The sequence below is a fragment of the Syngnathoides biaculeatus genome, chromosome 16, assembly GCF_019802595.1.
Source record: "Syngnathoides biaculeatus isolate LvHL_M chromosome 16, ASM1980259v1, whole genome shotgun sequence".
Lineage (NCBI taxonomy): Eukaryota > Metazoa > Chordata > Actinopteri > Syngnathiformes > Syngnathidae > Syngnathoides > Syngnathoides biaculeatus.
Genome location: NC_084655.1, coordinates 19,671,068 through 19,694,902, shown reverse-complemented (window position 1 = coordinate 19,694,902; position 23,835 = coordinate 19,671,068). Strand labels below are relative to the sequence as shown.

Sequence of the window (23,835 nt, the reverse complement as noted above, 5' to 3'; positions counted from 1 at the left end):
CAAATACCCAAGCGGTGGAAAGAAATTGGGAAACGCCAGCAGTCCAATTGCATTTCCAGCTCGCCGCGTGGCACCGTCGGACTGCCACTCCAACTCCCACCTGATAACGCGTGACACTAATACGTCCATTTAACGACAGCGGGCCTTCAAATGAAAGTGAACAAAACAACGCCGCCAATCTGCGGGCGCCCGAAGGTCACCCGGAGACTTTTTTTTTTTTTTTTTAATCAATTCCTGCCACGTTTTGAATGAAAAGCGACCCGAGCCCCCCGTTCCATCAATTCACGAGACTCCCGGCCGTCTTGGTCGGTCTTATCTTCCCGCCGCAAGACCGCAGAAAATGTGTCATTTGACAGAAAAATGGGATGAAAGAGGATGAATGCGGAATCCGCAGTGGAAGAATGTATCAGCTATTTAAGCGCTAATTGCGTAATAATTTCGGCGCTCCGCTAATGTCAGGTCCTGTTTTATGCCCGATTGGTCCCTGTAAAAAATGGTAAAAGCAAAGATTTTGATGAAAAGGTGGCTTTCGAGTCCGAGGTGCTTTGTCTTGTGAGGCAGCAGGTGTGCTCGTGTGCGCTTAGGAGCGGAATCAACCCCCTAACGGGAAGCAATAATTAACAAGCGTTATCAGTTTTATTTTTAACAACAGAAATATGACAATCGTCCCGACGTGGCTCCCGTTTATCACAGCGTGAGAGGAGCGATTTGATGTTTTGCCAGCACTCCTTGTTCCATCACATCAGGCACCGTCTTACGTCACCTTTAGAAAGTGTTTCGGAACAACTGGGGTCAGAATAAAGCGAAATCAAATTCGTGCTGCAGGCAAGCTGTTCGTGATGAATCCTCGAAACGATCAACACGCTTTCGCCGGCGTCCTCGGCCCTTTTTGCGTGGCGAACAAAAGGGAGAAACGGTAATCACCGCCATTGTGCCTTCCCAAACTAGACGCCGAAATGTAAACTGTAGATAATGACGCATATTCATTGCCACCGACTGCCGTTGAATGGACCTTTCCGATGGCGACCTTAAGCTCCGCCCCCTCAGCCATGTCCCACAAGCTTTCAAAATGGCAATTGAACATAACAGGTTTATACTGGATTCTCCATCGCGTATTCCAGATAATATTGGGATACATTTTCTGCCAAACGCGTCAGACTTGTCCAAGAGAGTTCTACGGAGAAGTCGCAACTATTTCACGCAAGGATATGTACACGGAATTAAGATTTTGGACGGAGCAGGACGCAATGTTAGAGTTGTAGCGAAATGTTGGCGATCGATGCAAAAATGTTTGACTTCATATTGAAATCCAACAGGATTAAAATAGTGGAATCGTACTGCGCATGTAAACCAGGGTGAGTACTTTTTACTCGGAAAGATCACGAGTAATATCGTTGTAGTCTTTAGAAGTAAGTGGGTGTATTCATTAGACTTGGCTCGTAATGGAACCCAGTGCTCTGTCTTAAAAGTCCGATGTGAAAATAGCAAATAGACATTTCTCTTGCATGACATGGCACATTTACGCATCGCTAACCTGACTCTTCGGCATAAAACATGACACACTTCATTCAGCAGGTCAGTGATATACTAACAGAGTGCAATGTATAAAGCGCTGATAATAATTCAATCAAACTCAGAGAAGATACTTCTCCCACACTTGCCTTCGATCATACAGCCTTGTGTTTTGTTGATATTGTTCACGTTTAGCCTTAATCCATCGTAGACACTTCGTCAACTGTGTTTTCGGCTTTGGAAAACGAATCAAGCGGGCCCCTTGTAACCTAGCTGGATATCTTTCATCAGAATTCCCCACGCGCATCTGAGAACCATTTTCTTCGTAACATTAACTTTTCCAAGCGCACACTACTGGCAACCAGCATTGGTCGTGGGACAATACGGCGAGAGGGGGGTGTCAAGCCAGGGGTTTAAGACAATGCGGCTATCAGATTGGGTATTATTGTACGAGTGATTGATAGGTCGGAAAGCTCCCTTCAAATGTCCATGTTAGCATGAAGGACTGGTACTGACTCTGCTAAGAGTCCTCCTTGTCCGTTCTGGCCTCAAGAATCAAAAATTCACAATCCTCACCTTGCTCAACTCGTCTGTGGATGTAGTGTCTCGTCTAATATTTCCGTGTTGTCCATCTTGTCAAACTACATCATATCACGAACCGCTGTGTGTTTTCTAATTGAATTTAAGATCGTAACAAACCGTGACAGACCGGAGTCCGTCGGCCATCTGGACGCGCTTGCGTCAACGCGCCGTTTTGAGCGCGTGATGGACGGGGTCTGGACCGCAACCCGTGCAGATGTTTGCATGGCATTGGCCATCAAGGACATTCGCGGGGGCGCACAACAATCCAAGTACTCCTCCGTCCAGCTGGCCAGTGTGTAAATCATACATCGCGAAACCCGTCAGGCGTGATGACACCGCTCATAAACTACAGCGACCGCTCAGCGCGGCGACGTACGTCTTCATCAGCGAACGGACGGCGGGAAGTCTCTGGCGTGGCGCCTTGTAATTGTCGTGATGCTGGAGGCCAAATCTGATTGCAGCGACTTTACATCATGCCGCAATCTGGCACAAGCTTTTATTATCATAAGCGTAGACTGGCCCCACTGTGACTTTTTCCTGTCTATTATCTTAATAAATGTGCAAGGAAACAAAATGGACAATGCGCGGTAAAAAGGAAGGTGACGAATATTCAGCAAGACAGATGCAATTTGAAGTAGTAATACCACTTCACGCTTACTGACTTGTATGCTTTTAGTGAACAATCAAAGTAATTGTGCGTCTAGGTAAGCTGCACTTTAAATCAAGCAGTATTACCTGTTCAGAAGATGACCCCGCGTAAATGGCAACATTTCATGTTTTAACGTGATATTTCTGGTTGGACTTAAAATACATTGTAGTCAAACTTCTATTCTACCTTCTTTAACCTTTTTGAATTCACACGCCCATCTCTTCAGTTTTTCCATTTTAATCATCTTTGCACATCTTGCTGCTCTCTGACAAGGAAGAAATTGAAATATTTAAACCTGTTATGAAATACTTTATAAACGTATTGGAAACACAGCCGGTGCAACCTGGAGAAGAAGTGAGTCTTGTCATTTTTTTGTTTTGGGTTTAGTGCTAATGCTAGTTGCGGTACAAGTCTGGTAGGGTACTTGTGTGTGGGGGCTCCCCTCGCAACCCACAATGTTGGATGAGTTGTGTCATTGGTGTTTAGTTCACTGGTGTTGTGCTGCATATCTAGCTTCAGATGCTAGCAGCTATGAGAGCTAGCGCTAGGAGCTAGCTTCCACAGTGACGACGAGGGCTAAATTTCCTGAGCGAAACAGTTAAAGGGAGACAAAGTGGAACAGTATTGCGATTGAAAGTGAAAGTGAGCACAATAATCAGACATGTGGGAAAAAATATATCACATAAATCGGCACAGATATGATACATGGGTGGGGAAACAAATCAAATAACTGCTAAGTCGACATTAAAAATAGACACATATTTTCTGTCTTTGAATCTCTGGCTGGACCAAAAAAATAATAGTAATAAAAATGTTCCACCGGAACCATGTTTGCGCCGCCAGAACCTAAGATTCTCATGGACACTTATTGCAGATCGACGCCGTGTTGGGGCTAATGATAAACTTGACAAACGTGACAAATCGATGTGTTAGTCATTTTTTAAAACTCTTATATGTGTGATGTAGCATATATAAAACGTGATCCATATGTATGAGCTTAATGGTAATTTGCGTTTTTTTTATCTTGAATAAATGCTAATTGCTAGCATGCTAATGTTAATCGTGATTGCTAACCATTTACCTGTCTTAAATTCTATACACCAAATTTAGACCATACACACATACAAAACTTGTGCAATTTATAGATTCAACTCCTTTCTCAATGGGTGTAAAATGCATGTTAGTCGTAAAAAGAAAACATTCGATAGTGATCATAGATAATGATAACAGATAACAATATGGCAGCTCCCGTGAGACCCCAAGTAAATTAGCCCAACAGGCAGTAGACATCAACTGTGCTACTCGAGAAAATGTTGAAAATAATTTGTAATTTGATTGACTCTAACATTGTTATAAATAGCTACGCTGTGTAGTTGCTAAATCTTGAAGTGAACGTTGGATTATTCCACAGGAACTGGAGAAAAAGAAAGCAATTAGCGCAAGCAGTTTCCTGTGAAATAGGGTGCCAGAGAAATTTGAAACATGGCGTCAGCTCATCCTGCAATGCCGTTGCCGAATCAAATTTGGTGCTGGACAACCCGCTGGATGACAAATGTTGCGTGCAGTAGTTCTAAAGGCTGAAGTACTGTTGACACAAGGATGAAATCTTGGACGATAAACCTTTCCTACTAGCCCGAGAGCTTGCGCGGCTCAAGCCTGGCAGCAGATGGAGAGAAATCCATCCACAGATGCTGCTCATCATTGGCTTCACCTCGTCTCCAGCAGTTAGCGTCTACATACACAGACTGAACTTGACTCTTGTGTCTGTCTCTTATCCCCCACCCCCAACAGGTAGACGCAAAGCAAAGATGACTTCGGCAAGCCGGATTTTCCTCCAAACTTTAGATGAGTCACGACTGGCACTTTCACACTCAATTTGGACGGAAAAGTGGGATGCGACGGATCGTGACGCAGGTAAAGGCAAAAACCGTTATTGTGAAGTTTTGAGGTGCTTTTTAAAAATGACTGCAGAGAGTCGGCATTAGTTCCAGTAAATCGTGTTGTGACGGTTCACCAAAAATCGTAGTTTGGTATGTGAAAAGACTGAGAACTAGAGCTATTGGGGCGCAAATGCTGTCTTATCCTGAGTGTGGAGTTCACTGCAGGTTTGGCAATTTGGCGGATCGGTATGCGACCAGGTGGCCGTTCCGGTGCAGCCAGGGTGTGTCCTTGGCGGAGTGAAAATTTGGTGGAAAAAATTCAATTTCTACTTGTAACTCTTCCCTGTTGTATATTAAATTTACAAGGTACGTTACTTATTTTCACTTTAAAGCTCCTGTATTTTGACTATTTAGAACTCCACATCATGATCTCTAACATCGATTTAGTATAAAAGTATTAATTTCATTTAAAAAAATAAAAACACTTTGGTTTTGTCATATGAGTGTCCAGAAAAGGCCCCTCTCTGTCCGCCACTTCTGTTTGACCCAGTTTTGAGTCTCCTTTGTCCATATTTGGCAAAGACCACCCAGTTCTCACAGCTCACAGTTCTGAGGTCCCGGACCCGCTTGTGTGGAGTTTGCATTTTCTCCCCCGTGCCTACGTGGGTTTTCTCCGGGCACTCCGGTTTCCTCCCACATTCCAAAAAACATGGAACATTAATTGGACTCTCTAAATTGCCCCTAGGTGTGATTGTGAGTGCGACTGTTTGTCTCGTTGTGCCCCGCAATTGGCCGGCAACCAGTTCAAGGTGTACCCCGCCTCCTGTCCGTTGTCCACTGGAATAGGCTCCAAAAGGAAGGCGGAGCTCTTTGCGCGTGATGTAAATAAGATCGCTAAATCCAAATGACCTCATTTTCTGGAACTTAGCAATGCGTGGATGACTTAAATTCATATTTCACGTTTACTCTTGGCACCATGGAGACTGTAATACATCGTTAATACTAGAAATGATTTGGTTTGGGAAAATATGTCCCCTTTAAGTAGAGCATGCAGTTTGCTAGCTTGGCTTGGCCTAGCAGACGGTCCCCATCCTACCATGTTCACTTTTGATCATGTTAGCATTCACTTTCAATGCGAAGCGTGTTTGTACTTCTGGTTTTGCTTATTTGTCATCCGATTTTCATTTCATTAGACTAAATATCCGCACGTGAAATATGTTTCTACATTTTTTTCGCCCTACGGGTTAGTTTTAAATCCCCAGCGTTTGACGCGAAGGCCGTTCTCCTTATTACGCTCATGTTGTGCTATGCAACTCGTGTCAGCAGTCATCTCCGGACTGTCGGCGACAAAAAATACCGCCTATTAATAATTCATGTGATACATTTCATCGTCAGCAATTTTTATTTATTTATTTTTTTTTAATTCCCATCTGTCAAAAAAGTTTGTTGGGGGAATTTTGGGGGTCATTAGAGCAAAGCGCTCAAGTACCCCGATGAGATTCAGGCCGGCGGCGTGGTTAACACGACGACGCCGAGACAAAAGCTCGGCGAGAGGATGAGAAGATGAAACGTGAAATGATAAGTAAAGATTCATTAGCGGGTCATATCGCGGGTGTTCCTTTTTGAAAAGCGCTTCCATTCCTGTCCCTTTTTCTTCTGTTAATCTATGGCATGTGTCGCTGATAACGGCGCGCGCGCGCTATTGAAATGCGGCCGGTGTAATGTAACGTGCGCGCGTCTCGGCGGCTTAATGGGAAGACATTACGCAAGAAGGGATTGATAGAAGATTAAAAGCAATAAGTGCATGAATAAAAAGAATTGAATGGCTTCCGCGTGGATCGCAATTATGTCACGCTCCGGAACTATTAAGAATGCATTATTTACATTTTTAAATATTAAACACATGAGAAATGTATCTGCGCAGGCAAATGAATGTCTGGGAAGATGTTTGTTAGTATATATAATAAATAAATCAGCTGTTAATTTCCTGATAGCTAACGGGATATTTTCGAGAATTTCTTCACATTTTTAAATTTTATGCATTTCAATCAATCAATCTAATACATTCCCAAGACTTTATTATCATCTGTATTGCTTAAATTAAAACACTACCCCATTCCGCTTTCATGATATGGAATTCGTTCTGTTTTGTAATAAAAGACTAGCGAAGAAAAAATATTTTGATATACTGAGCCATAGGAAATACATAGATATCAATGCCCTTTCACCATTGGCCCTCATATACTGTACTGTCCTGTGTGTTTTTGTTTGCACCTTCAGGAGAGAAATGCTATTTTTCATTTATTTTCTCATCAAAAAACAAAACAAAACAAAAAAAGACCAAGCAACAAGTTCTTGTGTTTTTGAGATTGTACCTGCAGCTAGCTACTAGCGTGGACTGAATGGGGAAATTAAATGCCAAAATTTCGAGGGTAAGAGCCCATCAGGAAAATACAACATTGGATAAAAACAACTATGAACGAGTTTATTTTGCGAACTGTGAACTTTTTTTGGAATGATGAACTGAACTTTGAACTGGTTTGTGCCGAAATTGAACTTTCCTAATGGAAGACGCTTTATATGGTCAAAAAATAGACACTAGCGACCTTTGTTTTTGGGCCAATTTTTTTTCAACTGATTGCATTTGCGCCACAATATATGCCTTCGCATGCATTTTTAAAAATTATGTTAAGTCCTTGAACAACAAATCCAAGGAAACACCATTACATTCTAGTCTTGCCCCCCGCCTCCTTACACACAAATATAAAGTGTTTGTGTGCGAGTGGGGGGGGGGGGGGTTGAGTTATGGAAAATGTAAAGCGCAAGGTTGCAGCTACGCTTTCATTCAGTCATTGTGCAGGAAGTGTTAGAGCAGCATGACCCCTGAACCCACCAAATGACCTCGTGTTCACGACCCCATAATGGAAATTGACAATTAGATGATGCGGTGTGCTGGACACACACACAAATATATATATGTATATCTATAATCGCAGCACAGGGTGGTCTGGTTGTGGGTTTGAGTCTTCTTGTGTTAGGTTGTTGGGCTTCTCTGTGGCTATCTTTCATCATATAACCCAAATATTAAGTATAAGTGCAAAGAATATTGCACATTGGTCTACAATGCTTACTTTACAGTTGCCCACAAGATGGCGACGAAGCACTCCTTTTCGGTTTGACAGCGCTATGGTATGGCGAAATGAAGCTCCTCTTCTCACTTCAACATAGTTCCTTCGCACTAAGGTCCACCAAAAGCAGGGCTTTTATATCAAACAGGCTTTGGCCAGAGCACAGTACAGCAAATAGGGGAATTTTTAATATTCTGTTTATAAAAACAGACTTTTCTATGTATTGTCAGAAATAGTCCCTCCTGCGCTCCCTTCCATGTTTATATATGTACATTTGAAGTTCTTTTTTTGAGTGTCTCATCCTTTGAAAATGACTCAGCAGCCACCTACGCGCCGATCTTAAAGTGAACGTAAGCTCGCGTCACTAATGGGGGGCAACACCCGCAGACGCCCTAATCAGAGTTGAATAAATGACTCTGAAATGGCGGGGAATGAAGTTATCTGCGCTATTTTCAGAGGCGGCCTGTCTGTCTGAGGTGGGGATTAATGACCCCGGGGGCAGAGGAGTTGACTGGGGATTTGCCATCTTTGCGGTCGGCCATAAACAGTCTGATCTCCCTGAGCGAAATCGGAGATTGAGGATGTGTATGAATGCGAAATGCAGGAGATTCGCTGGGCATATGCGTCCCCCCGGGATTGGCGTTAGCGAGGTGTCGGCCCGACGGCTGAGCCTAAACAGCTGTACTCAAGTAGATTTTTTCGGCATCGCTACTGTACTTAAGTATTTATAGAGTATTCTGGTGACTTTTCCCCCCCTACATTTCCAAAAAGATATTTGTACTGTCTACTCCTTTCATTCCTTATGTCAGTCTTGGAAGATGACATCACGCTGTAAATGGAGGTGAAGTCGACTGAGGTTGAGAATTTGATTGTTTGACATTTTTTAGGCTTACACTGAATGGAAGCCAGGTAGCAACAACAACGGTAATGCAATATTTTCTGTGAAGCAAAAATATTCTCCATCAATTATCTTAAGAGGTTGTTGTTGGGGTTTTTTTTTTTTTTTTTTTTTTTAATGTTCTCAGCTACGGGACAGCATTTTCTTGTGCCATCTTAAAAATAGATATATAATATTTGATTTAAAAAAAACATACAGGTAAGAAAATCTATTTTTGGGTATTATCATTAAGTAGTTTTTCATTTTTGGGGTGCTTTTTTTTCCTCTTTCAGGACCTTGTCTGTTGTAAGAATATAACCTGGGTTTTTGTTGTTGTTGTTTTTTTTTTTTGTTACAAGCACTAAGCAATCTTACCCCCCTCTTTTACATAGTTATCAAAATAGCTTTTAAATATATATACTATTTAAAGCACCTGCATCATGGTTCTGATGGCCGGGGATTGAATCGTCCGTGTGGAGTTTGCATGTTCCTTCCCGTATGGAATTTCTCCTGCCACTCCCGTTTCTTCCCGCATCCCAAAAATATGCATCCATTGTAGACTCTAAATTACCCTTAGGTGTGACCTTGAGTGCAACTATTTGTCTCATTATGCGCTGCGCTTGGCTGGCAGTTCAGGGTGTACTTCGCCTCCTACCTCCATGACCCTTTTGAGGATAAGTGGCTAAGAAGATGAAGAGATATATATATATATATATATATATATATATAGAGAGAGAGAGAGAGAGAGAGAGAGAAGAGAGAGAGAGAGGAGAGAGAGAGAGAGAGAGAGAGAGGAGAGAGAGAGAGAGAGAAAAAGAAATATGGTGGATCAGCTGGTAAAGTGCTGGTTAACAGTTCTGAGGTCCCGGGTTCAATTCCGGACCCGCTTGTGTGGTGTTTGCATGTTCTCCCCGTGCCTGCGTGGGTTTCCTCCGGGCATTCCGGTTTCCTCCCACCTCCCAAAAACATACAACATTAACTGGACCCTCTAAATTTCCCCTAGGTGTGAGTGCAGCTGTTTGCCTCTATGTGCCCTGCGATTGGCTGGCGACCAGTTGAGGGTGTACCCCCCCTTCTGCTTGCTGACAGCTGGGATAGGCTCCAGCACTCCCTGCGACTCTCATGAGGATAAGCGGCTATGAAAATGGATGGATGGATATATATATATATATGGCATTACACAAAACCAATCTGTATTTCTTTTATTTTTACATAGTTTATTTTAACCGGATGACATTTTTTTCCCCCCCACAAGTACCTGTAGTTGTCCATAAATACTGAGCGTTAGTACTTTTTCCAGCTCTGCCTATAAATGCCGCAGAGATGCACTTTGACGTGCACCTTCATCACCCGGCTTAAGGAGGCGGCGGTGACGAATTGGCCGCGGGCCTCGCCCGCCGCCGTCCTCTGACAGCGGCGCTGTAATCGGCCGCTGAGCCCGGCGCCTCCATTAACTCGCGACACGAGCGCATCTGCCCGCTCGCCTCCAGCGTCGACCTCAGACGCCGACTCCGGCCCGCTCCTGGACCAGCCTGTTTCTGCGGCCCCCGTCTCCGCCGTCTTTGCGGCAGGAACTGAAGAAATGTATTGAAAACTTTTAATAGTCTAACGGACATGCGCAAGCTGCTATCTTTTCAAAGGTGATGAAGAAACTCTGTTCCTCCTCACAGCTCATCCAGTCGATATGCGTCCATTTTCTTGACGATGTCCCCCCAAACACCCCCCCACCCCCCGCCACCTGGCCGCCTCACCCACCAGCAAACGAGTGCATGAACGTTGATTGTTTGTATGATCATATTGCGCATTTCTGTAGCATCTGTCGGCAAGTGGCCAGAAAAATCAAGTGACGATGTCATCTGGGGCACCAACTCTGCGTTTGATTTGTCACGGACGCCGCGGGGACAACGAGTCACGGTCGCCCCGTCTCTGCTTCAAATTATGACGGAGTTGAAGTATTCGATAAATTGAGCTGCGGCGTCCCCGCCGTAATTACACACGCGGGCGGCGTACGCACACAAACAGCTGCCGCGCTCATCCGGGGTGGGTCAAGCTAATCCCAGGTGTCAACAGAGGAAGTCGATCGCGTCGAGGAGGCCGACTTACCTGCATTTATGGACGCGCGCACATAATTAACCTGCGCGTGAACTTGTGCTATCGAGCCACTTCGCTTCAACACGCGTGGTGCGGGCTCGAGGAATGCTACGAGAAACCTTTGCACGTGATAAAAAGCTCATTAAAAGAGACAAGTTGTGCGTCCCCCCACTCACACACACAATTTAAAACCGTTCCTTACGGTCTCTGGCATTCCTCCGTCACAATACACAAAGGAAAAAGAATTGTCCACTTGTGACACGTTGAAATCAAAGCTGAGGTCTGCCGGGTGCAATTGTTGTGTACGGCTTTTATGCCATTACTGCCTTTGACGGCCTGCTAAGAGTTGCCATATTAGCGACTTTGTGGCCGTATTTATTTATTTTATTTTTTTTTTTAACCCCTCTAATGACTTCTCAGAAAGCCACAAGCAACAAAAATAGTGACATTTTTATTCCAGCCTATGACACGCCATCCACGAACAGACTGCAAATTAATGGCGGTGAACTGCTCCAAACCTCCCACCACCCTCTTGAACCAGGCAAGCGAGAACTCACAAATTATGTATGTATCATATATTATCCATTCGTCCAATTTCTTAGCCGCTTATCCTCACAAGGGTCGCGGGAAGTGCTGGAGCGTATCCCAGCTGTCAACGGGCAGGAGGCGGGGTTACACCCTGAACTGGTTGCCAGCCAATCGCAGGGTACAATGACAAACAGTCGCACTCACAATCACACCTAGTGACAATTTAGAGTCTCCAATTAATCTTGCATGTGAATCAAATGGCTATTAATATTAATTATCTTTTAGAGACCTCCCATAATCAGGCCTTCCCAATCTTTGTAGGCATGGGGCTGGAAATTTGATAATTGATCATCAGTATGTGTGTACCCGTCCAAAGTGTGTTGCTGCTCCATTAATTGTCTTCGCATAGACATGCCACGTCCAATAAAACTGATAGAAACAGTAGGCAGAGCAAAGACCCCCCCCCCCCCCCAAAAAAAAAAAAAAAAAATCACATCAACAAACCTTCTGCAGTCTCATGCGTTTCTCTCATGAATGGAAATTGATTTTGAGGAATTGGAGTACGGTGGGGTCCGCATTGATTCCAGAGCGGCTGATGAACAGCCCGCGATAGCCGCTCTGAATCAAGACTGCAAATGAGAAAATCCACACAGAAATGACACAATTTGGTCCAGCGGCGAAGACCTCTTGTTCTTGGCGGGCTGCTGTAATCGTACACATAAAAGATGACAGTCTCCCCCCCCCCCCCCCCGTCCGTCCACCGGCAATGTGGAAACACTGATAAGGGCCCCAAAATCAATAAGGCTGCCTGTTGCTTTATGATCTTTGCGCAGCTAAAGTGCTTATGCGGCAACTGGCCTCTGACCCACCGGTGGATTTTTCTGGGGTGTGGGCGCCAACGCCGTCCAGCAGAAGGAATGCACAAAGTATCATTCAAGTTTATCCCTCTCCCTGAACGGCTTTGGCCCCAATCCGATGACTACAAGTTAAGGTGCAGAAAACGGACCCCTGAGGAACCCCTCAAGATTAGAATGCCATTTCAGAAACTCTGAGTTTACATTAATTAAGGGGTTTAAAAATGGATCAATTTATTATTGTCCTCCTTAGTATTGCTGGTCAGCTCAGAGGGGCAGGGTACTCCCGAGACTGGTTGCCAGTCAATCCCGGGTACATGTAGACAAACACTCGCTGTACTCACACTGTACCTATTTTAAAAGCTACTTGATTTTGTGGCCCGCCTTTGTGTTCTCACTCACGGTCCGCTCCCGGCCGGAACGTCTTCGCGCTGATGCGTACGCCATTAAGGCCGTGGCCTTTGGCAGGAAACCTCGGGCCGCGCGTCACTCTGGCAGATTTATGTGCTCGCCGCGCGACAGGACGGCCAAAGTTTAGAGCAGAGACAGGATGTTAAATCTTCGGCTCGCCCCGTCTAAATCTTTTACGTCGCTAAGGTTGGATTGACGCCACAGATCCGAGTGCCAAATTTCCATTTAATGCGATACTGGTGATTGTGTCGCAAGCAGGCAGTGACAACACAAGAGTGAACAATGATAAAGAAGTACTGCAAATACCACATTTCACTCATCTCTTAATTGTCAAATACTGCTTCTGTTACCTGAAGAAATGTATGCAACTTCGTCCAACATCATTTTTTATGGCTACACGTACAGTACCGTAAATACAATACATGTTTGAGCCGCAAAAATAAATCGGTGGCTGGAATTTATCCCAGCGGGTCATGGGGAAACGAGGCGCTCGAAAACGGACACCCCAGCCAAACGACCCGGTCCCCACACTGGCAGTCAAATCAGACTTATTTGTTTCACCTTCCTTTTCTCGCTCTTTCGGCTTTCTTTGCGTGACGTGGATGCATTCAACGCCCAAAAAACAAAGCAAACATGGCACGGGACTGTCTGAAAGGGGTGTAGACTTAGTTCTCTAGCTAACCATGTGGCTATTGCACCGGATAGCCGTCGACGCAAATGAAGGCGCTGAAGTTCTTTTGTAGTAGAGGAGGGACGACTCATGCCGGACTCCGACATGCGTCACTGGTCAGGTAGTTTTAGTCCCACCCCCAAAAAATCTGGATAACTTCAATTGTGTGTGTGTGTGTGGGGGGGGGGGGGGGTAACGTAACACTATAACAGTACGATTCAGTTTTACATAGTTCTCAGTCTTTGGGCGTTTCCTACAATTATCTTCAAAATCTATATCATGTATTGACAAACATACCTCTGAACTCACTCTACAGGGTCTTTAAGCTTTTCACAGATTCTAGTTGGCAAGAGAGCTCGTGCACCTACGTCATAAAATCATGTGACTTTTGTTTACGTCGCCATATTGCCGGTCAAGCTAAGCATGGCTAATTGCTACGTCGGTTGGATACAACACAGAAATGTTTTGGAGCCCGACGCCCAGAGTCTTGTCCGATACCGTCAGACGTTTAGAAGGTGAAAATAGACGACGGTAAGTGGAAAAATGAGATAAACTCGGCGTTGACGACCCGTATTTAATGCCGAAATCGATGTTTTCGCAGATAAGAAATTGGACTGTTAATTCGCTTCCCCTTGTCTTGGACAACTGGATCTAAACATGTATCTGGTAAATCGTCCAGATTTACATGGAAGGGTTTGAAAGCGTAGAAAAGTCTGGACGCATACAAATATTTCGTTGCTGGATCTGTTCTCATCAGGAATAAATCAATCATAGTGACGGTTTTGACGGCTTGTGAACGCGGAAGCGTGTTCGGCCACACCTTAACCTTTGCCGGAATCCATCGATCTTTTCCGCTAGTATTCAATACAAATGCCAATATTTAAATAAATGACCCCTCTCATTCAAATTCTCATTCATTAACTATGATTGAGAAAAAAAAAAAGAAAAAAAGAGGACGGAGTCGTCTCCACGGACAGTACACGGAAGCGATTGCGGCTACACTTAACCTCCGTAAACCTCTGCGACAAACATTTTTTTTTTTTGAACACTCATTGTTCTCAAATGAGCCAATTTGGCATTATAAATACTTTTTGGTAATTTGAGATTGAGAAGAATAATTCCGACCTGAAATGAAGCCACCGCTACACAGGGGTGTGTGTATTTTGGTCGGGCACCATCCGTCATGTTCAATTGCCGAAATCCATCGATCTTTTCTGGTCTTTTCAGCCGATATTCCAAAGAATTATCTCTTTGAATATCTGTCTCATCTGTTGTGACAACCAACAGCACAACAGGTCTCTGGTATTGTCAATATTCTCCACCGGTTCGATGTCTACCAGAATGTCGAGCAGTTCCGTTTGACCGGCAATATGGCGCCGTGAAAATGGTGACGTCACGTGCACGAGCTCTACAGTCCAACGGCCCCCGTCAGCAATTATTTTGATGAGGGACACGCCTCTGGTGTTGCATATTTTGACCATATTTAATCATCTAGGCTTTTGTTTTCGTTTAAATTGTCATTAGGTATTTATAAATTGTGCATTTGTGTGTAGATGGCGAGCAAAATCTTCATTTTATTGGCTAATGTCCATTTGTGACTCCGCGTTTTTACACTGGGATGACTCAAATTCCTGTTATGCCACATGAGACCAAAAAAAAAAAAAAAACAGGATTGTGTCACGTGAACTAGGCTAGTCTAAATCCTCCCCAAGTCTTGTTTTCGTATTTATCGTTGTTGACCCACTGCGGACACGCTTGACTCGTCTAATTTGCACCCCGTAAGCTCATTTCATTTCGCCGGCATGTTCCGGCAACCGTCGTCTCTCGGGGATGAAGGGAGACTTTTATGGAAATGAGAGAGCGCAAGCGCATTGTGTCCCATCATCTTTGTGTTGTCGTCGTTGTTGTTGTCGTTTCAAGTTGCAATTTGGACTCCGTGCAGGTCGTCTCCCTTCGCAGTAAACACTTTGTCTTCCAATTCCTTCCCGTCTTGACGGAGTGCTTGTTATCAGCTCACCTTGCCCCCCCCTCAGTCAAAGCCTGCTGGCGTGAATCACTCGCCGATATGAGGGAAAACCGCCTACTAGACCCCCCTAGCACCCGACCCCCTCCCCCCGCGACAGGGCCAAACAGCCGCCTCTTTATTTAACATCCACGCACGCCTTCAGTTTGATTGCGAAAGCGGTGGAGACTCTTCGCTGCCGTTGACATCGTAAATCTGAGACGGATTAAAAGGGCGGGGGCGGGGGGTCATCTGTCACCTGCGGATGAAGAGGAGGGGGAGGGAGTCGCCATGGGAAGACTGTTTAAATGCTGTCATCTGCTGGATGATGCCGGAATAGCCAAAAGAGGACATTCCTGTCAACTGTGAGGGGATTCCAACCCCCCACCCAAACCCCATTCAAATCGTTTTGTAGCACCGCATAGGGGGGGGGGAATGAAAATAAAATAATTGCACGTTGTATATAGTTGGATATACAGTGGTTCTGAGTAAGAGTGGTGTACTTTCAAGAAAATGAGTTATTACATATGGGGGGGTGTTTATATATTTATTTATCCCCCTTTATAAATATTCATTTCTTTGTATTTAAATTCTTTTAATCATGTAAAGCGCAATGAAAGAAAGTCACATTTGGATTAAAAATGTATTTTTGAGGGGAAAATGTTCGGATTTGAAAGTATAGTTTTCAAGAAGAAATGTCAAAGTATATTTAAAGGTTAAAAACTATTTTTGAGGGGTGGGAAAAGTTTGTTTTTCAAAGAAAAATATATTTTCAAGTGTCATATAGTTTGTGTAAAGTTGTATGTTGTCAAGGTTAGTTGTAATCTTAATAGGTAAAAAAAATATTTTTGAGAAAAACTCAGAAGGTAAAAAAAATCTGGTATTTTTGAGAGAAAATAAAAAAACTTTCAAGAAAAGTCAGTCATGAAAAAATAAAATATAGTTTAAAAAATGCATTTTTGAGAGTAGTGGTATGTCTTGAAAGATTTTTTTTTTTTTTACTTTACAGTGTGTAAAAGTCAAATAATCTTGTGAGAACAGGTTTTTACTTTCTTCCCCCGAAGCCACGTTTTTTTTTAGATCAAAAGTTAGAATCTCATAAGAATAGTCGTCTTTCGGGGAAAATATTGGAGGTTTTTCTTTTCATTGGCTTTTTCTTTGGCTTCTTCTTCCCGACGTCTGTTCCAAAAGGAGCCGCGATGAAGCCGACTCGGCGTCACCAAACACATTATCGGTTGTCAACAAGATTTTGTTCTCTTTCCAGCCAAACATCCCGAACTTTTGGCATTTTTTTCCTTTGTATCTTTTTATTGGCGAGGCCACGACATCAGTCATCTCTCCACGGATGACAAATCGGTATCTGAAACAGACAAAATATAACTTCAATTTATATTCGGTCTGTCAGTGAAAAAGGAGCACAGTGGTACAAACACAATTGCAATCTACGTAGCGCATTACTGCAAAAAAAATATATAAATGCCCCTTCCATCAATCCAGATGGAATTTGATTTCTTTGTGAACTATTTTTTTTTTAAACTGCATTTACCTGCTTAAAAAATCAAAACATATTTTCACTGGAATCAATTGTGTTTTGTACACAATTTTATTTTTGTGGCTGGAGTGCCTGCCCGACCATCGAGTGTGAAATTTCACAAGGAAATCGTTGATCTGGCCTTTTCCGAAATACGCCTTGAGAGCGACGTGTTCCCGCCGCTTTTGCGCGAGCTCCCTCGGAGAGACGTACCTGTTGTCTTTGAAAGGTCAAAGGTCAAAAGAGTGAGAGGAAATCAGCGTAGAAATGATCATGCACGCTAAATTCAAGACAAAAGGGAAGTTGTGCAGGGGTCAGCGGTTGGCCGCACGTTCTCAGCATCCTTTGGAAATGTGACGCAAACGCACGTCCCCTTTAAAACTCACTTTGAGTCACGTTTAAGTGCCCCGCTTTTCATCTGTAAGCGCCAACACGTCCGCCTTCAAGTAGCTCGCGATCCCATCTGGCTGGGATAAATTCCCAGCCCGCGGCCCCGGCGACTCCGTCGCCCCGCTCGTCCGCCGTCGCCTTTGACCCCTGCCGCCGGCTCGCGGAGATAAGCGGGCCGGCAGCGCGCGCGGCACGACTGCCAGAACGAGACCCACGGGCGCTCCGGGGGAGTCTGAAAGCAAAGCGAGAATACAAATGCGGGCTCGTGCGGACGTTTCCGGCAAAGCGCCGAGAACAAAAAAAAATTGTTCATGAATTCTTCTGAACAATGGTGTAATGTATGATGTCGAGATTTCACATAGACAACGTGGAAGTTTTCATTTATAAATTTTAAAAAATGTTCATTTTAATTCACCTTTAGAAAATTAGTGTATTTTATTCCTGGTTTCAACTTTAACGGTTTTATTTTTCATTTGAAGGGTATTTTATTGCTATATTTTAAGTATTTTACACAATATATTGTGTATTTTTAATTGGGTATTTTTTTTTTTACCCAGTTTTCAGGTTGTGTGTAAACGGGGAAAAAACTGTGAAATTCGAATTTTGTTTTTTGCTAATGTTAACTCCAGTTGAATATTTGCCAATGTCTTTTTCATTGACGGGCGGCACGGTGGATCAGCTGGTAAAGCGTTGGCCTCACAGTTCTGAGGATCCCGGGTTCGATCCCGGCCCCGCCTGTGTGGAGTTTGCGTGTTCTCCCCGTGCTCGCTTGGGTTTCCTCCCGCATCCCAAAAACATGCAACATTACATTTTCCCCTGCAGATTGAACGAGCGAGCACCTGTTGCGGCAACGAGCGAGCCGGCAACTGGCGGATTAAATAAAGCCGTTCGCTCCGGACTCGACGTCTCAAAGCGGAGGGAAATGTAATGTTTGCATCGCAGACGTGCGCTGCCGTGCGAGTTTGTGTGTGTTGGCATCATCCAGGCCCCAGCTGGGCCCAATTTTGGGGTCAAGGGAGGTCACACAAGGGAATGAATAGAGAGAAAATGAGCTTTCATTGTGAAGTGAAATTGAACACGTTAGCCACCCAGCAGTGTACATTATACATGATTGATTTCTGCTTGTATGCGCGCTCGCACTTTTGAGCGATTCATTACTTTTAACGTATAATACACATCAAGAGGAAGCTGGTTTATATTATATCCCAGGAATATTTTTGACATTCGAAGGACTGTACATTTTTAAGTACAGAGTGCGGAACCAATAAAATGTGTATCACGAGGCTGAGTTGTGTTATGTACGCAAGCACTTCAAAAGGCCTTTTCATCACGAACATTTAACAGTAAATAGTTGCATGTTTTTAATACTTTGGCTTGCGCAGTTGTGCCCAACGGCCATTTTGCAAGGCCGGGAAACCCCCGGCTGGGGCAGCTCGCATTTGCCCCCGCTCCCAACTCCAGAGCTAATTTAGCCCGTGACATCCCCCGCGTGCCTCGCCTCCTGCGTTTGGCCGCTCTTTTTTCCCCCCACGGAAATGTTTGCAGCCTTTTCTTGTATTGAGTTGGTGTAATTACGGCAATTTTGTATGCTTTGCTTTCACAGCCGCTTTTGGGGAACTCCTATCCAGGACGTGCACGCTGTCTATACATGGCGACCCGTTTCGGCCTTGCGGTAAGGACCAGAGCTCGGTTCTTTGCATATTAACAAGTGAAGGCCAGTTACAAGTTTATTTTAGCATCTCTATTTGGATGGCGGAAACGGGTTTTCTTTCAGCAGAATTTTTTTTGTTTCATCTTTTTTATATGTATTTTTACAAGTTTTTTTTAGCCTATTTTTGTTTTTCTGAAAGTATTTTTATGTATTTTAATTTTGTACTCCACATTAAATTGTATTTATTTTTAGTTTCAAAATTTTCACAGTTCCTTTAGTTCTATATATATTTTTTTATTATTTGTAGTTTTTTAAAATTTGTATAGCATTCTTTTTTTGTTACACTAATTTAGTTTTCAGACTATTTTAATGTTTTAAACGTTACAATTGTCATGCGTGTTTTTTCCTCATTATTTTGGGGCCTTTTCGATGATTTTGGCTTTTAACTTTTTTTCTTCTTGGCTTCTGCTCACAGCGACCTTTCCTGTAGCGTGTAGGTGTTTCGTTAAATTTAAAAAAAAAAAAAAAAAAAGGACATTAACTCTGCTCCTCGCATACAAACAAGTACAAGTGCAGTTCAAGGACAGGCGCATGTTCATAATCAATAACTGCTAAAGGTCCTAAATGAGCACATTAGTCATGTTGACTACTTTGCCGGGCGCTTATTGATCAAGGGACAATGTCAAGTGCGATGACGGACGAAGACGAATCGCCCAAATGGAAGCGCCGCGCGCCGAAGGTCCATTTGGAGCAACGTCAGCCGCTCCCGCTTGTCCACATCTTGTCATTCTGCTCTCCCCGTTAATAGTATCGACCGGCGGGCGCATCGTTTCTGCCCGTCGATACGCGTCCGTTCCCCATCGGAGAACTCGGCGGGGGGTGGGAATTCAATTTGCCGGCGTTCATTCAAAAGTATTTTGTTCCCCGGCCGCTGGCTGACGTCCGCCATCGAGCAAAACCGATGTGCTGGAAACACAGACGTCATCCTTTTCCAGCGCGGCGCCGATCGACGCGTCCATCCACGGCCGCTAAAAGTGCTTTTCATCTACAGCGCTCGCGCTCCGTGTATTGCGTTGCCGCCAAGTATTTGGAAATTACCAGAACATCGTTCAGCTCTGGCTTGCTTGTGTGGGAAATGCTGCAAATAAACTCAAGCGAAGAAGCACACATCGCCATAATCGGGCCCGATTTGAGCATTTTTCCCCTCGTCAGATATCTGCAAAAGATAATTATAAACGCCGATTATTTGTGTGTTAACGGTGAATGGACCTTTCCGAGCCGTCGATCACTCGTACGATAATAGCCAATCATGTAGCCGCATTGTCTTAACACGCCCCTCTCGCCATGTTGTCCGACAAGCAATGCTAGCTTGTAGCTTAGCGGACGTAAAAAAAAAAAAAAACTTGTGATCTTTCCAAGTAAAAAGTACTCAACCTGCTTCACATGCACAGTACGATTCCACTATTTTATCCTGTTGGATTTCAATATGAGGTTTGTGAGGCTTCAAACTTTTTTTGCATCGATCGCCATCATTTCGCTGTAACTGACATCACGTCCTGCTCCGTCTAAAATCTTACTCCCGTGTACATATCCTTGCGTGAAATAGTTGAAACCTCTCTGTAGAACTCTCTTGGACAAGTCTGACAGGTTTGGCATAAAAAACACACCGCGATATCTGGAATACGCGATAGAGAATCGACTTCAAACCTGTTCTGTTCAGTCGCCATTTTGGAAACTTGTGGGACATGGCAGCTATAGCTAAGGGGGCGGAGCTTAAGATCGCCAGTCGGAAAGGTCCGTTTTCCATGCTCGTGCACGTAAACGAGAGGCCTTTGAACACTTCCGTGCTCATAAATGGTTAATTCTTATAATGTTTCTGCTCATTACAGGGTTCGAACACGAATGATCATGTGATGACGCAACACAAGGATCTGCAACAGGTGGCGCTGTATGGCAGCAGAACCGGAAAAGGTGACATTTCACACAATATGAACTCCTTTCCTCTTCCCACACCTCGCTTCATCCTAATGCACGTTTACATGAAGTCTCCGTGGCGCCACGTTGGTCGCTAATCCTCAACGAATATGATTTTCAAGTGTGATGATGTCATCAAACTGATTTTTGGCGTATCATTGCGCTCCGTTGACTCGTCCGTTCTCCGAGGAGGCGTGCCCATCCGCCTCGGCCGGCAAATTGATTAACGGCGTCCGAGCCACCCCCCCGAGGCGTCTTTGAATGCGGCGCGACGACAATGGAGCTTCCAGCACTGTTGTCATGGTAACGCTCCGGTGTAGTTTGATGGGGGGGTATTCAACTTCGGTGGTTTACAAGCACTACATGCTATCAGTTTAGGAACTTTAGGAGTTATTTTTTTGTGTTACTTTTGCAGGATTTTTTTGAATGTTTCACAACGAATGTCGTGTAATATTTTTAAATGTTTCCCTGAGAGAATGGGGGGAAAACATCCCCCTCTACTGGGAACCACTTTCCACTGCAACAGGCAGGGATTGAAATGATGAAAAGAATTGCCCTTAGGTGCTGCTAAATAATTACTTATTTCATAAGGAGGGGTTAAAACAACACTTGATTCTTTTTACTATGAAGTGATTTTAATAGTCTCATAAAATGGGCGTTTAAAAATGTTTTTAAACGTGTTATTTGCAGTGTGTCCACTAGGGGGATCCCCTCGCAAAGCCTGAGAAGACTAAAGCGGTTAGACCCAATTGTGACGTGTAAATCTATTTATCTGCTCTGAATCATGAAAAACACTGAAGTTTGGCTTGAATTTCATTGATCACAACTCTGATGTGTAAATTAAGACATTCCAAAAAATAATATTTCAACCTGATTTCTTGCATTTAAATGCTAATGTCCTGGATTGATGTACTCATCATTCCTCCAACTTCGCCTAGTTTTGAACAGATGAAGAATCCCCTAAATTATGAAAATAAACTGCACACGTCACTTTTGTTTTTTTGCAAGCGTTGGCCTCACAGTTCTGAGGTCTCAGGTTCAATCCCGTACCCGCCTTTGTGAAGTTTGGATGTTCTCCCCGTGCCTACGTGGGTTTGCTCCGGGGACTCCGGTTTCCTCCCACATCCCAAAAACATGGGACCCTCTAAATTGCCCCGAGGTGTGATTGTGAGTGCGGCTGTCTGTCTCCATGTGCCCTGCGATTGGCTGGCAACCAGTTGAGGGTGTGCCCCGCCTCCTGCTCGTTGACACCTGGGATCGGCTCCAGCACCTCCCGCGACACTTGTGAGGATAAGCGGCAAAGAAAATGGATGGATTGATGAAATATTGCTTGAGCACCAGTCTAGAATGTACTTTGTGCCATTTCTTGGCCAAAATCATTTTTATAAAATGCACGCCATATGGAAAATGGGCGTCAATGTCCTCTTTGATTCTTTAAAGTTATTAATGGTCAAGTACATAACATATTATGAATAAAAACACTGCGTTAACTAATACATTTTGTGTTCTTCTGGAATAGGTTTGCATTGCGGCAAAAACACTCGCATCTCTTTAATGCCTTGATTGCGCTTCGTCGTGTAGATTTGTGAAGTTAAACCACAATGCAAAAAAAAAAAAAAAAAAAAGGAAAGAAACGGCAGGAGTTAAGAGGGATTAGTGTGGGAGCGCCGGCGCCATCGACAGCGGCAAGATGGCGGCGCTAATGCGAGCTCTACGTGTGTAACCTCACTCCGGGCCGGCGGCCTGATTAAACAATGATTTATAGGCCCGCTGGAGCCTCGCTGCAATCCGTCCCGGCAATGAGATTCTTTCCTTCTGCCACATCTCGGGAGAGCGTCCGGGCTGGACAATGTGTGTGTGTGTGTGTGTTGGGGGGGGGGGGGGCTTGGGGGCAGGAAACGCGATCATCATGATGGCTCTGGTGGGCTCACGGGAGCATGCAGACGGCTATTTGTCTCCCGCAAACGCGTAACGGCACACAGGTGAGGTCTGTTGTCGGGCCTTGTTTGAGGAAGCGGCTGCAGATTGCACTTTTGTCACGATTCGGCCGTACCGCGAAAAACGTGAGTCATCGGGGACGGGGATCAAACGACGCGCGTCGAGTCATCCAGCATTAACGTTTTCCCACGGTGGACAAGAGCAGTCGCAGACGAGTGAGCGGAAAATGAAACATACGTCGGTGAATTATGGATCTATCGAGAAGTAATCTGCGGCGGAGTGCTTTATCAACAGAACACTACGCTTTGCATGAAATACATATTGGCGCAGTCGGGCAGGAATCTTCAAGTCCATTTACGCTTCATTTCATTTTTATTTCACAGATCAGTCTCGCCACGTCTTCCCTTATGTTCCCACGGTACCGACCAATTGAACGTGTCTGAAGAACAAATCGGTTTAGTCTCTCCTACGTTCGAACAATCCGACGTCGTGAAACGTCGCCTTTGGCTCACTCTGCGGGAGCCGTGGGGAATTATGTCGCCTCAAGAATTCAGAACCGCTGCGTGGGGTAGAAAAATAAAACATTAAGTATCTGTAGTGGAGTCACACCTTTTTATGAATACTTTATAAACTAAACTTTAAGCACTGTTTATAATACATATGCAGACAACGTAGACAAAAGCGGCAAGACTCGTTGGCAGCATTGTGTGATAACTACACTAGGAGAATACTACATAAACAACACTTACTGGTTGCATACTTTTAAGAATGAAAGGATTTTCTAAGTGAATCATTAAAAAAAAAAGAGTAATTGGATGGGGTTTTATTTTCCAATATTTCAAGTGTGCTGCACACAAAATTAGCATATGTCTGAGGGCTGTTTTGGAGCTTAAAAAAAAAAAAAAGTGGGGGTAGGAAATGGAGGCTTTCCTCATTAGCTCCGCACTCGGTCACGGACGAGGAAGCCCGCCGAGTCGTCGTCTTTCAAGTCGCTTCAAACGCCGTCTTTCGCGTGACACGGCGGCAGGAAGTTGAGCTTCGCCGCGAAGATGTATTCAGCCATGAACAGAAGATTTTTTTGGTTTTTTTGGTTTTTTTTTTTTTTTCATCTCATGTGGACATCACGCATTCCGCATTTGAGTCTCATCTGCGCTGTTTACTTGAGAG

The 23,835-nt window shown here is 44.2% G+C and overlaps 1 protein-coding gene across 2 annotated transcripts in view; it reads left to right on the top strand.

Moving 5' to 3' along the window:
• The window catches only part of hs3st2 (heparan sulfate (glucosamine) 3-O-sulfotransferase 2), a 230,524-nt gene that overhangs the window by 181,087 nt on the left and 25,602 nt on the right, over positions 1–23,835 (top strand). For both annotated transcript variants that reach the window (XM_061847388.1, XM_061847387.1), the window contains exons 5-7: positions 4,535–4,657; positions 18,709–18,777; positions 20,646–20,727. The gene's annotated coding sequence lies outside the window, so the exon portion shown is untranslated. The remainder of the gene's footprint in view (positions 1–4,534; positions 4,658–18,708; positions 18,778–20,645; positions 20,728–23,835) is intronic.